This window comes from Felis catus, chromosome D4, assembly GCF_018350175.1.
Source record: "Felis catus isolate Fca126 chromosome D4, F.catus_Fca126_mat1.0, whole genome shotgun sequence".
NCBI classification, from domain to species: Eukaryota; Metazoa; Chordata; class Mammalia; order Carnivora; family Felidae; genus Felis; species Felis catus.
Genome location: NC_058380.1, coordinates 684809 through 697307, shown reverse-complemented (window position 1 = coordinate 697307; position 12499 = coordinate 684809). Strand labels below are relative to the sequence as shown.

The following is a 12499-nucleotide window of genomic DNA, read 5'->3' as shown; positions in this document are numbered from 1 at the left end:
TTTATAGGAAATTTACTTAATTTCTTAAACTCTGACCCAAGTTTGGAAACCTAAAGCAAACAGTTACTTTTGTTTATAAAGCTATAGGGATAAGATCCAAGTGTGATTAAGATAATAAAAGTTAACCACCAGTAGTGACATAACAGGATAAGCCCAGGAATACAGAGTTTGAGTTGGAACAACAAACCCAGAAATCCAGCTCCATTTATAGCTCTGGCAAGTCAGTATCTCTTTGAGCCAGTCTCCTCATCTACAAAGGGCAGTGGTGACAATACTGATCAGTTATGTTGCCATGAGATTGAATGACAAAATGTATGTGAATTTTCAAGGAATGAGAAAAAATAATACTAAAATTTGTATGGAACCACAGAAGGCCATGAATAGCCAAAGTAATCTTGAGAAAGAAAAAAGCTGCAGGTACCACAACACCAGATTTCAAGGTAAACTACACAAAGCTGTAGTGATCAAAATAGCACAAAACTCATAGATCAATAGAACAGAATAGAGAGCTCAGAAATAAACCCATATTTATAGGTCAATTAGTCTACTACAAAGGAGGCAAGAATATACAATGGGGAAAAGACAGTCTCTTCGATAAATGGTACCGGTACCGGGAAAACTGGACAGCAACAAGCAAAAGAAAGAATCTGGACCAGTTTGTTACACCATACACAAAAATAAACTCAAAATAGATTAAAGACCTAAATGTCAGGCCCGAAACCATAAAACTAAAAGAAAACATAGACAAATCATCTCTTGAACATTGGCCATAGCAACATATTTATGGATATGTCTCCCCAGGCCATGGAAACAAGAACAAAAATAAACTACTGGGACTACACCAAAATAAAAAGCATTTGCACAGCGAAGGAAAGCATTAACAAAACTAAAAGACAACCTATTGAACAGGAGGAGAGATTTGCAAATGACATATCCGATAAAGGGTTAGTATCCAAAATATATAAGGAACTTATACAACTCAACACGAAAAAAGCAAACATCTGATTTAAAAAAGGGCAAGAGTCTGAAGAGACATTTTTCCAAAGAGGACATTCAGATGCCAACAGACACATAAAAAGATGCTCAACATCACTCATCATCAGGGAAATACAAATCAAAACCACAATGAGGTATCACTTCCCACTTGCACAAATGGCTAAGATGAAGAAGACAAGAAATAATAAGTGTGGAGGAGGATGTGGAGAAAAAGGAACCTTCATGCACTGTTGGAGGGGATGTAAATTCATGGAGCCAGTGTGGAGAACAGTATGGAGGTCCCTCAAAATTAAAAACAGAAATACCGTATGAACCAGTTAATTCCACTACTGGTTGTTTACCCAAAAAAAATGAAAACACTAATTTGTAAAGGTAGATGCACCCATACATTTACTGCAGCATTATTTACAATAACCACGATACAGAAGCAGTCCAAGTGTCCATCCATCCATCCATCCACAGATAAACAGCTAAAGAAGATGTGGTGTATACATCTTTTTTATGGCTGAATACTACTCAGATGAATACTACTAAGCCATAAAAAAGAATGAAAACGTGCAATTAGTGACAATATGAATATGCCCTGAAGGTATGATGCTAAGTGAAATGAGTTAGAGAAAGATAAATACTACATGACTACTTATATGTGGAATTTAAGAAACAAAACAAACCAACAAACAAAAAACCAAACAGACTTAAATACAAAGAACAAACTAGTGGTTGCCAGAGGAGATGTGGGTGGGGGATTAAGGGTACAAACTTCCAGTTATAACATAAGTAAGTCACAGGGAATATAGTCAATGATACTGCAGTAACGTGTGGTGACAGATGACGAGTATGTTTACCACACTGAGCACTGAGTGCTGTAATGACTTGTCCAATCAGCAGAAACTAATATAACAGTGTATGTCGACTATACATCAGTTACAAAAATAAAATGTGAAAATGATTTGTAAGCCATAAAGCTTCATAAAATATGAGTAACTGTTATACTGGACAATTACTGACTGATGAGAAAAATTAAAGACTGTGATGTCCTTAAAGAGATTGTATTACATTGATAATCATATTAAAATTAAAATATTCTAAAGTTCCAATGATTTCAATAACCCATTTTACTACAATGTATCATAAAAATAAAACTGTGATATCATGTCACTTACAAGAACATAAGAAAAGTCAAAGTTCACTGAAATTGTAAAAATCCAGGTCTTGAAATTAATAATCAAATTCATAAGGTTAGAATTACCTAAACAGCACCTCGGTGTCTCAGTGGGTTGAGTGTCCGACTTCAGCTCAGGTCTTGATCTCACGGTCCATGAGTTTGAACCCTGCATCGGGCTCTGTGCTGGCAGCTCAGAGCCTGGAGCCTGCTTCGGATTCTGTTTCTCCCTCTCTCTCTGCCCCTCCCTGCTCATGTGCACATATGCACATGCACACACTTTCTCAAAAATGAATAAACATTAAAAAATTAAAAACAAAAAAAACAAAAAAAAATTACCTAAACAAACAAATCAGTCTATTATCTCAGTAGCAGAATTTAAAGTAGCTAAGTTAACCTTTTCCTTTTTTTTTCTTTTTTTAATTTTTTTAACGTTTATTTATTTTTGAGACAGAGAGAGACAGAGCATGAATGGGGGAGGGTCAGAGAGAGGGAGACACAGAATCCAAAGCAGGCTCCAGGCTCTGAGCTGTCAGTACACAGCCCGACGCAGAGCTCGAACCCACGAACTGTGAGATCATGACCTGAGCCGAAGTCGGACGCTCAACCGACTGAGCCACCCAGGCGCCCCTAAGTTAACCTTTTTCTAAAAAAGAACAAAAAATTCCAAACTGCTGGAAATGATTCCTGAAATCACTGCAATTACTTTCCTGTTGTTAATGTTTGTTCTTCATCCCATAGCTGTTAACCATTTTTGGTTATAAGTTTACAAATAAACAAATCACTAATAAAAATTATAAACAACCAAAGGTTTTTTTGCCACAAACCCATTTTATGGTGAATATAAAATATTACTCACTTGAAATCCATTAAAGTTTGGAAACAGATGAATCATGACAACTTACTGGGTTTATTAAGGACTTCAAGATAGAAAAAAAATCTCAAGGGGTAGCTGGGTGGTTCAGTCGGTTAAGTGTCTGACTTCAGCTAGGGTCATGATCTCACGGTTCATGAGTTCAAGCCCCACATCAGGTTCTCTGCTGTTAGTGCAGAGCCCGCTTCAGATCCTTTGTCCCCTTCTCTCTGCCCTTCCCTCACTTCTACTCCTTCAAAAATAAACATTAAAAAATATTACATTTTGATTTTAATTAAATTTCTTTTGTTTTTTTGTGCTTTTAGTGTCACAGCTGAGAAACCATTGTGTAATCCAAGGTCATAAAAACTGACATCCATGTTTTCTCCTAATATTCAGCAGTTTTAGCTCTTATACTTCGGTCTGTGTTCCATTTTGAGTTAATTTCCGCATGTGGTATGATGTGGATATCCAGTTGTCTTAGCACCTTTTGTTGGAAGCAGATCAGGATACAAACTATGTTCATCACCCCAGAGGCTCGTCCAAGCCCTTCCCAGGCCACACTTCCACCTCCTCCTCCTCTCTCCCCACCCCAGCAAACATCCATTCATTAACTCCTTCCTCCAATCAGAACTTGGCCACCAGCAGCACAGCTCACTCCTTAAAAGTTTCTTTTTTTAAATTTGCTGAATAACTGCTAACCTGAGGAAACATAAGGGCAGTTCTGCTTCCTGGGTCTGTAAATCCCCCTCTCATCCATATGCCTAATCATTTCAATACCTTGAAGAAACCAAAGTGTTCCTCTCACCTAAAGGGTACTTGTAGCAATACTATATAATTCCACAGAAAACACAGAGGATGTTGGACTAAGTCTCAAAGGTGACTCTTAAGAATTCTAAGCTGGGATTGAAGGAAAGGGTTGGCTATAAAACGGTATCCCCCAAGAAACAGAAGGACAAAGATGGAGTGGCATCTGGAGCAAAGGGACCAAGAGAACTTTGCAACTAGAAACAGCTTCACTCAAGTTCCTCTGATGAGCAAACTGTTTCCCCAGAGAGAACAGGAGACTTAAGACCCGTGACTTACGACAAGCTGTGCGGACTAGCCTCTGGGGCTGGTTAGTCACTGTGACCCTACAGCTATGGGGAGTCTACTGTCTCTGCCCATTTTGGGACCACAGAATAGCCTATCTCTAATTCACATACCTTAAAAAAGATACATATTTCTAAATCCCCCCCCCCAAAACGAGCCCATTGGGGCGCCTGGGTGGCTCAGTTGGTTGAGTGTCCGACTTCGGCTTAGGTCATGATCTCACAGCTCGTGATTTCGAGTCCCGCATCGGGCTCTGTGCTGACACCTCAGAGCCTGAAGCCTGCTTCCAATTGTGTTCCCACCTCTCTCTGCCCCTAACCCACTCACATTCTATCTCTGTCTCTCTCAAGAATAAATAAACATTAAAAAAAATTTAAAAAAGAGCCCCTTAAATTTATTAGACAATTACCGAATGTTCACCATGGGAGGGCAGTCTTATTCTAATATACTGTGCAAGCCTGAAAATACAGACAGACAACAGACATTAAAAAAAAAATAATCTTAAACACTACTTTCATATTTTAAAAAGTTAAACACATGATGGGGGCACCCGGCTGGCTCAGTTGTTAGAGCATGTGACTCTTGGTCTTGGGGGTTGTAAGTTGAAGCCCACATTGGGTACAGATCACTTCAAAATAAATCTTTAAAAAAAAGGTGAACAAGGGCATCTACCTAGAAGCAGTCACACATGGTCTAACTAATAAAAAATAGGAAATTCCTAATTTCCTAATAGGAATTAGGAAAACAAAGGAACAGAATATCTGAAAAATGGACAAGCAGAATTATGCTTTATATACTTATAGAATATCTAAGTATCCTCACAAGACTATACAATCTTGCAAGCAAGGGGCACCTGGGTGGCTCAGTTAAGCATCCAACTTCAGCTCAGGTCATGATTTCAAAGGTTTGTGGGTTCGAGGCCCACATCGGGCTCTGTGCTGACAGCTCAGAGCCTGGGCCCTGCTTTGGATTCTGTGTCTCCCTCTCTGCCCCTCCCCTGCTCGCACTCTGCCTCTCTCTCTCTCTCAAAAATAAACATTTAAAAAAAATTTTTTAAATCTTACAAGAAAAGAACAGTAGCTAGCATTTACTGAGCCCATACCATATGACAACAATAAACTAAGCATTTAAATGCAATGTTCAAATACCAAGCACTCAATCATCATGTTACCTTATGACAGCACCGCACGCACACACACCAGTTCCCCAAATCACAGAGAAACACAAAAAAGCTTGCAACAATGAAAACAATTTAGAAAAAGAACAAAGTTGGAGGATGTATACTACCTAATGGCAAAATGTAATATAAAGCTGTTGTAACCAGTAAGGCTACAATAGAACAGAACTGAGAATCTAGAAACAAACCTGTACATTCACGGTTAACAGATTTTTGGTGAAGATATCAAGGTAATTCAATGGGGAAATAATCATCTTTTCAACATATTGTCCTGGAAGAGTTGGAATATTCACGTGCAAATTCACATGCAAAAAAAAAAAAAAAAAAAAAAAGTGAACTAATTAGACCCTAACCTCACAATGCATTCAAAAACTAACTCAAAATAAAGGGCACCTGTGTGGCTCAGTCAGTTGAGCGTCCAACTTTGGCTCAGGTCACAATCTCACAGCTTGTGAGTTCGAGCCCCGCATCGGGCTCTGTACTGACAGCCTGGAGCCTGCTTCGGATTCTGCATCTCCCCCTCTCTCTGTCCCTCCCTTGCTCATGCTCTGTTTCTCTCTCTCAAAATAAGTAAACATTAAAAAAAAAAACAACAAACACCTAACTCAGATCATAGCCCCAAATTTAAGAGATAAAACTACAAACTTCTATAAGAAGATAGGAAGAAATCTTGAACCAGTTAGTCAGGCAATTAAATTCTTAGACTTGACACCAAAAGGCATGAAAAAACTATAAAAGACAAAAAAATAATTTGGGCTTTACAAAATTAATGTATGTGTACCAAAAGATGCTATTAAGAAAATGAAAAACTTGTGCCATGGACTGGAAGAAAAAAGATTGTAAGCCATATATCTGATAAAAGGACTTGTATTCAGAATATGTAAAGAACCCTTCACTCATAATAAGACAAACAACCTAATTAAAACAGGCAAGGGGCGCCTGGCTGGCTCAGTCAGTAGAGCATGTGACTCTTGATGTCAGGGTTGTAAATTCAAGCCCCATATTGGGTTCTGAGATTAATTAAAAATAAAACCTTTAGGGGCGCCTGGGTGGCTCAGTCAGTTATGCATCCAACTTAGGCTCAGGTCATAATCTCATGGTTTGTGGATTCAAGCCCCGCATCAGGCTCCGTGCTGGTGGTGTGAAGCCTGCTTGGGATTCTTGCTTTCTTCTCTCTCTCTGGCCCTCCCCCATTCATGCTTTCTCTCTCTCTCTCTCAAAATAAATAAACTTTAAAAAAATAAATAAATAAAATAAACCTTTAAAAAAACAGGCAAAATTTGCTATACATTTTTATTGTAATTCCTACCAAAATTCCACCAAGATTTTTTGTAGATAGAGATGATGTTATTCCAAAACTTATGTGGAAAGGCAAAGGAACCAGAATAGGCACAATAATTCTGGAAGAAAGGGAAGACTCGTTCTATCTGATTTCAAGGTAACACCAGATGCTGAGGATGTATAGACAGTGGATCTCTCATACTTGGCCAGTGGGAATTTAAAACGGCAAACAGTTCATAAGATGTTTTAAAACTAAACATGGGCTTACCATGTGACCTAGCAGTTACAGTCCTCAGCATCTACCCCAGAGAGATGGAGACGGATGTTCACATAAATATCTGTATAGGAGTGTTTACAGTATGTTTATTAGTAATAGCCCCAGACCAGAGCAACCCACAGTCTTCAGCAGATGAACAGTTAAACCACTCATAAATACATCCTTTTTAAGGAACAGTAGTAACAAAACAGAATAAATTGATATACAACCTGATCAACAACCTGTATGAATCTTCACAGACTGATGCTGAGTAAACTGTCAATTCCAAAAGGTTACGTATTACATTATTCCATTTATATAATATTCTTTTTTTATTTAAAAAAAATTTTTTTTAACGTTTATTTATTTTTGAGACAGAGAGAGACAGAGCATGAACGGGGGAGGGCCAGAGAGAGAGGGAGACACAGAATCGGAAGCAGGCTCCAGGTGGGGCTCGAACTCACGGACCGCGAAATTGTGACCTGAGCCGAAGTCGGACGCTTAATCGACTGAGCCACCCAGGCACCCCTATATAGTATTCTTAAAATAACAAAATTGGAACAACAGAATAGATTACCTGTCAGGAGCTAGGGAAGGGAGGGAGACAAACAAGACATTTCTGTGGCTATAAAAGGGTAACATCCTTTATTTGATGGCCGCACCCTCAATATCCTGGTTGTGGTAACTAACATACTATACAGTTTTGCAAGTTTTGATAACTATGTTATCATTAGGAGAAATAGGCTATAGCACACATAAGATCTCTCTGTGTTATTTCTTACAATGTGTAAGTGTCTGCAATTATCTCAAAGTAACATCTTTAATTTAAAAAATCAATTAAGAAGTACTGATTACAGTAGAATGTAAGGTATCAGATAAATCAACACCAGGGGCCACGTTAAGGATGGTTTTATAAAATAACCATATAGTTGGCAGACAGCTCAAGAGAAAAGGGTGGAATGTCCAGGAAAAACTCAATCTGCTGTGGGAACAGCGGCCTTTCACACTGAACAGGGGAAAGCGGTTGTTCAAGGGACACCACTGGGACATGGGGAGAGCGTCCGCAAAACATTCAGGTGAATGACACCATACAGGAACTATAAATTCTAACAAATCAGAGGTTTAAGGGCAAAAACTAAAAACAATGAAAGAAACCGTAGTGGTCCTAGAAGAAACCGTGGGAGAATTTTTCTGATAATGGGGAAGTGGGGAAGGTGGTTCTGACTCTGACACAAAAAGCCATACAGCCTTAAGGAGAAACGAAGAAACTCAACGTCAAGTCTTTGTGGCAAAACGGTCACGAGCAAAGTCAAAGGACAAATGACAAACTGGAAAATAACAGTTTTAAGTCACAGCACATAGGCCTAACTTCCCTTATAAAGAAATCCCAAAACTTAACCAGAAAAACACCTACAACACAACAGAAAAAAAAGTAAAAAAGACACGGACTGCTCCAGAAAAAGCCGCAGACACAGATGTAAAATGTCAGAGATATTCCAACAGACTCACAGTAAGAAAAGTGGATGCTCCAAGCACGGCACCACTTTCACCCACCAGATCACCCTGATCAAGCAAGCACAGCAAGGAGGATTCGACACGTGCCCTGATGCTCTCCGTGGAGAGCGTGCCCCTGTCTGCAGATTTATCCCTCAAGTGTAGCTGCACACACATGCAATGATGTATAAAAAGTTGTTAATTGCATCAGCGCTTATATTAGGAAAAGATTAAAAACATCAAAAATTTGGGGGTGCCTGGGTGGCTCAGTGGGTTGAGCGTCTGACTTCGGCTCAGGTCATGATCTCACGGTCCATGAGTTCGAGCCCCACATGGGGCTCTGTGCTGACAGCTCGGAGCCTGGAACCTGCTTCAGATTCTGTCTCCCTCTCTCTCTGCCCCTCCCCTGCTCATGCTCTGTCTCTCTCTGTCTCAAAAATAAATAAAAACATTAAAAAAAATTTTTAAAAATCAAAAATTTCATGCAAGAATTCTTTCTAAAAATAATAATTTTAAAAAATATATATATATATATATATACATATATATATATATATGTATATATTTGCTTCTAGGTGCATAAAATAAGTCTAGAAAGATTCACAAGAAAATAACCACACTATTCTACTGAAGGTCTCAAGGGCCGTGAAAGTGTCCCTGGAGTCCTACAACGTATGGGTCCTTAGCAGTGGCTACTGGGACGGGAAGCAGGGGGTTGGGAATAGAAGCTGCAGGGAGTTTTCGTGGTATACCTTGTGACATAGAAATATGTATTTGGTGTCGGCCCCCAGTTCCTGACATACAGGTCCTAAGTCCTTGGAATTTCCTGGGTGGTAATGGTATCTTTTGTTCTAAGGAGGTGACTCTGGGTGGGTTCCTTGATGGCTGCCATGATTAGAAGCTTGGAACTTTCAGCCCCATCCCCCATCCTCTGAGGAAGAAGAGGGGCTCAAGATTGGGTTAACCATCCATCACACCTACATGCAGAAGCCTCCACAAAAACCCTTCAATTCAAGTCCAGGGTTCAGAGAGATCTTTGGCTGGTGGGCATGTCCAAGAACCGAGAGCAGAGTATACCTCAATTCCAAGGGGACAGAAGCTCCTAGACTTAGGGCCTCCCCAGACCTCACATTATGTATCCCTTCATCTGGCTTTATGCCTGCAGCCTTTACCATATGCTTTATTAAATAATAATTCAATAAATATAAGCATTTGAGTTCTGTGAGCCATTACAGCAAATTATAAAACCTGAAGAGGGGCTGTGGGAACCTGCAGCCCGGCGGCACAGAGGTGGTGGGTAAGCTGCAAACCTACTAGTTGTGCTGTGCCTGGCATCCAAGGTGGGGACAGTCTTGGGGGAATGAGCCCTTAACCTGTGGGATGTGATGCCAACTCTGTAGAGACAGTGTCAGAAATGAGTTGAATTGTTAGGGTACCCAGCTGGTGTCTGAAGGAAGAGGAAGGAGCAGGCAGCTGGAGGCCAGAAAGACAAGTCACCCGGTCCAAGAATGGGCAAGAGGTAGGTGTCAGAATTCTTTAAACGAGAAGGTCATGTTTGGAATGTATTTTTACTTATTTATATATATATTTTTAATTTCTTCTCCCCCCACCCCTCGGTTTTATACCAAACATGTTCACATGTTCTACTAACTAAGCCAGCCAGGTGCCCCTATCTTTGGAATTTATTTTAAAATATGAGGCAACACTGGAGGATTCTAAGCAGAAGCACTGTACAGTTAGATTTACTTTTATATAGAATAAATTGAAAGATGGGTTAGAGAGGAAGATGTGTGAACACAGGGAGACAAGTCAAGACACTACTGCAACATCTCAGGGAGAGTTGCTGGTCACTGGAAAAAAGATGGTGGCAGGAAGACCACGAGACACAGACACAACAAAAAGACAGTCCTGCGCTAGACCACAAAGGGCTCAAGTAGCAGACCCAATCTGACAGTGAGACCGGTGGTTCTCAAGTTTTCATGGCACCCGCAACACATGCTAACAGTGTAAGTTCCTGGGGCTGCGTCTAGAGCTTCTGATTCTGCAGGTCCAAGGCACGGAGATGCTGCCACCTGAACTTTAAATCAGCAGCCCCTGCAAATTCAGACACGGATGGCTCTTGCGCCACACTCTGGGACGCACTATTTAGAGAACTCCCAGACTTCTGGCTTCCATCAGACAGTGGGTGCAGTTGGGACGGGGCCACCATTTATGGGAAAAGAATGGAAGCCAGTCAGTCAGCGTGGGCAGACGCACAAAGATGGACGCTGTCTGCCGGGCACGTGTGACGTCTAGTGTTCAGACTACTGAAGGGCTCCCTGAATGGTCGCTCTGATGGAGGCAGTTCGTCGGCGAAGGGTCATATGTGCCTCCCAAACTGATCTGATGTGGGATGCTGTGAGGCTGGGGCTTGCAAGCATGTCAGACCTAGACGCTGGTCCTGGCTGCCTCTCTGAGGATACCCTCCCTGCCCAGATCACTCACCCCGGCCATACTGTCTTCTCCATTCTGATACCAACTTGGCCTGCTCCTTCACTATATTCAGGTCTTTGCAAAACTATCTAAAATAGTAGCTTCCTTTCTTAAACCTTTTATTAACAGACGTTTACTTTTTGGAGCAATTTTAAGTTCACAGCAAAACTGAGAAGGTACAGAGATTTCCTATATCTCTGCTTCCTGGTGCTATAGGTGCTCCCAGCTCATCGTGAATGCTCCGTGTCCCAGTCCTGCAATCAGTCATTTCTTCAAGGAGCCTGGTTTCTTTTACTGGAGAATGGTGTTTGAGGCCAAGATCTGGCTGTTTGCTGCTGTTGGACAGTCACTGCTTCTCCGCGCTCCCAGCTGACAGAGCCAGGAGACAGGTGTTGTACCCCGGCCCGTGCGCACACACACGTCTAGAAACATGTCTGCCTGGCGCCAGCTGTGTGTGAGCAGCCCGAACGTGAGCTCATGCTGAGGTCTCCGCTCTGGCCCCTCGCTGCGTGTGTCGTTCCCACTGCCTCCCCTTGCTTGTCTGTAACTTCCGTCCAGCAGCGGGACATCTGGCTCCCCCATCAGCCACACAAGTGTGCACAGGAGCGTCAGAACTGCTGGCCTGTGCCCGTGTCATTCCTGTTAATCCCCCATCTTGCTTTATTCTCCTCCACTGCACTTGGTACCACTTCATCTATTTTCTATCTTCCTTTTCCTGACAACAGGGACTTGCTGCTGAATACCTAACACTTAAAATTGCCTTGAACAAAGCATGTGCTCAATAAGTATTAGCTGAATGAATGTAATGAAAACAGTCCTTAATTACCACAATTCAGCAGGTGTCAGTCTGACCTTTCTCTGCCAGCACTATTCAGCTATGAAGATACTATACCTACTCAATTAAATTAAAATCATAGATTATAACTTAGACTTTTCACGGATTCAGTGGACTTCTCTCTCCAAACTGCTGCAATTATAACCACCAGCCTGAAACCGTGAACTATGACCATCACTTACAGCTTCTGCTTTGTCCTCTAAGGCCTGACTGAGCCAGCACTCCCCGGATCCCCCTGCCCCCAACCCATGCCTCCTGGACACCATCCACCTCTTTCAAATCTCCTAGACACGTGTGATTTTCTGTGCTCTAGCTACTGACTGATACACATTCTTTTCACATTTGTTAGGAAGATGAACAACACAATTAGTCAGAAATTCAAATCACAGTGTGTTAAATGAAGAATTATAGAACAATTAAATTTTCAATTTAAAGTTTATCTTCCAAAAGAACTGTGAGGGTACATAAAATGACTTTTGGAAAAATTACACAGATTTGCTCTCTCTTCCTTAGTGTGGAAGCCTTAAGAACAAAGACTAATAGGAAACATATGGACAAGATCAGTAACAAGATGAAATCTTGGCCCAGATATGGTCTGCCATGTTTTACATACCAGTGTCTCAAATAATAGATGAGATTTTTACAATACTGCCAAGCATCACTTGGAACACAGCAAGCTTTAAAAAAACCTGAAGTACAAGAAAATAAACCTGGTGATTTCTTTGTCAAAATCTAATGGTAAACATTACTTGAGGACACAAAAACAAATTCCAGGATTCATTTTACCTTGTTACTTTGTACAAACTTTAAAGAGCCTTCCAAACAATGAGCTCCAAGTTCACTGCCAAGAAATACAAGTTAACTCTGTGCTGAAAATATGA

General features: G+C 40.9%; 1 protein-coding gene across 9 annotated transcripts in view; it reads right to left on the bottom strand.

Annotated features, from left to right (window-relative positions):
* CENPP (centromere protein P) overlaps window positions 1-12499 on the bottom strand; it is a 230375-nt gene that overhangs the window by 114390 nt on the left and 103486 nt on the right. The gene's annotated exons all lie outside the window — the stretch shown is intronic.